This window comes from Phytophthora infestans, genomic scaffold (genome assembly GCF_000142945.1).
Source record: "Phytophthora infestans T30-4 supercont1.238 genomic scaffold, whole genome shotgun sequence".
NCBI lineage: Eukaryota > Oomycota > Peronosporomycetes > Peronosporales > Peronosporaceae > Phytophthora > Phytophthora infestans.
Window position 1 is genome coordinate 14,997 of NW_003303521.1, and position 2,802 is coordinate 17,798.

The following is a 2,802-nucleotide window of genomic DNA, read 5'->3' on the forward strand; positions in this document are numbered from 1 at the left end:
GTTAGCTTCTTTTCCACCCAGGGTTGAATTTGGGATTTTGGCCACTTACCCCAGGTCCCCATTGAGGCTTTAGTGGATTAAAGGTTTTTCATGGCTCATGACATGATGCCCGGGTCGTACTTGCACGCTCAAACCACAAAGTCCTTCACATCCGGATATACGTATACGGACGCTTGATTGCTCAACTGACTTATTTTGTGTCGGGCATGGTCGGGCATTGATCGGGTGCTGTCGGGCTCCATTAGCCTGTCTCTTCCACACCAGTCGGGTTGAATAGCAAGTGCCTTTATCAATACACCCCGTTTTCGCGGGGGTGGACCATATAGGATTTGCAAATAAATCAGACTTTAGCTTACAAACTCTAGTTCTTTTAGATTTCAGGACAATCGCATCCGGAAGTTTATCAAGTCCGAGGGCGCGGAAAACGGGGTACAGTAACTGTACATGTATAGTTTGGAATGTGGTCGTTCGCCAGCGGTCCCGGAAAGCTTCTTAGAATCCAAAAAGGACGTGGCTTGCTATAAGGTGGGCGTCGTCAAATCAACGTCGGTTAGCTCTTCACCGGTTGAGCGGTTTCTAAATTTAACCTTAAGATCAAAAAGACGTTGCTTTCGCTCTCAGGTGGTCGAGAGGTTGCGTCGTCAAAATAGCAGCTGCCTCGAAAGAACGTTCCAGGACTGGTCTCGCAGGTAAATTACGGAAAGTAAAAAAACTGCCGGCGTAATGTTCCATGTCATACTACTAACGTTTTCGTGGGAAATGCCTGATGCCGAGTTTCCAGATATTGAAAAATTCAGGCGATTCTGCGGGGCCCAAAAAACTGAATTCGGAATTACTACAGCGATGGCGCTCTCTCGGAATGAGTAATCGTTTGGCCTGGTTAAAAGCTTCGTACACTCTGGTTGCTTATACAAGTGTTTGGCCTTCTGTAGCCGCACAACTTTGTCAGTACAGCCATGTGTGTAATTGACGCACATGCTGCCGAACTGTACTGTGATACCGTACTGTACGTATTACGAAGTAGTACCGATATTAGTGATTGGATACTTTAAGAAGCATGTTTCCTGCTCATAATTTAAAAAAGAGTATGCAACCGTTATAACTAGTTTGCACTGCTCGCCACATCGGGTAGAAGCTGAAGTTGCTGCGCACACAGTAGCGACTCATAGCTAGCTTTTCGTGGTGGTGGGCTTCTGTTCTGGTGGGATTGGCCAAATGGGCCTTTCTCTTTCCGACAGGAAAAAAAATTTTTTGAAATTTTGCCTTCCGCTTAAGGTTTTCCCCAGATATATTTTCTTACCGGGATGTTCGCGCCCCACATTCAAGTTTTTTTTTTTTTCCCAAGGGACGATTTGGTGCACTGCGGGAATCATGTAGTCGAACACAAACACAAGCGCCAGGGTGATCTGACCCAGCACGGCGTCGCCGAGCTCCATGGGTGTGTGTGGCTTGTACATCATTCTCTTATGCTTTTCTCTCAAGTTTTGTTGGTCTTGGTCTGGATGACGCAAATTGGTAACTGAGTCTCAAAGGCACCCATTTCATTGACCACCATTCGTGATGAGCATGTGTAATTATTATAGCAGCATAGAAATGATTAGCGTCAACTTCAGCCTGCGAAAAACCCACTTGCCAATAGCCTCTTTTGTAGATCTCAAGAAGATCGTTCATTTAGAGTCGGCCCTTAGATAACGCAGGGTCGGTGGACGAAGGATTGCAGAGGGCTAAAGCCGAACAGCCGGATCCCGCCGATCCACAAGTGGATCCAAGCTTTCCACTGGATAAAGTGCCTGGATCCCTATCGAGAGTGGCAACGCTAGTCAAACCCGAACCGTCGGGTTTAGACTCGTTAGAGGACCGGCTGGATCCGGCAGGTGACTTCCCCAGTACCAGGATACCCGACCCCACGAAGACAGAAGGGATGACGGTCGAAGGAGAGTCGCGGTGCCTGGATCCAAGGGTGGATCAGACAAAGACCGAAGATGAACAAGTCTGCTACCGTGAAGGCGGGGATCTACACGCCGAGGATCTGGGAGAAGGCATGGCGGTTATCCCGGAGGTACCACTGACCACAGAGGAGGTCACGATTGATGATATCCAAGTGGATCCAGGGGCGAACGAACCCGCTGAAGTGGAACATCTACGTCAGAAGATCTGGGAAAGCCGACATCTGCTGATTGGTAAAGGTAATGCGTTACCGCCCGCTGCCCGCGGAGTCAAATGTGACATCAATGTCGGCGACACGAAACCGATCGCTCAAAGGGTGCGGAAGGTGGCACCTCAGTTCCGAGAAAAACTGTCGGATCTGATTAAGGGCCTGCTGCAAGCCAGGATCATCAGCTTCTCAACGTCCCCGTGGGCGTCGCCGGTGGTAATCATCATCAAGAAGAACGGGGTGGATATACGTCTGTGCATTGATTACCGGCTGGTTAACAGCCTGACTCGATTGATGGTGTATCCGATGCCTCTGATCAATGAGCTGTTAGAAGATTTGGATAAAGTACTCTGGTACTGCTCTCTTGACATGGCCAGCGGTTTTTGGGTAGTTACTATGACGGATCGAGCTCGCACGATATCCGCATTCATCACACCGTTTGGACTGTTCGAGTGGAACCGGATGCCGTTTAGATTGAAGAACGCACCCCAGATCTACCAACGTCTGATCGATAACGCCCTCTATGGATTCACCCGGATACCGGAACCCGAAAGGGGTGGATCCGGGGAGGATCACACGGAAGTAGATCCATTCGAGGCAAGAGAGCCAGGGGACCCTGGGACCCCGTACTGTGTTAGGACGCAGAT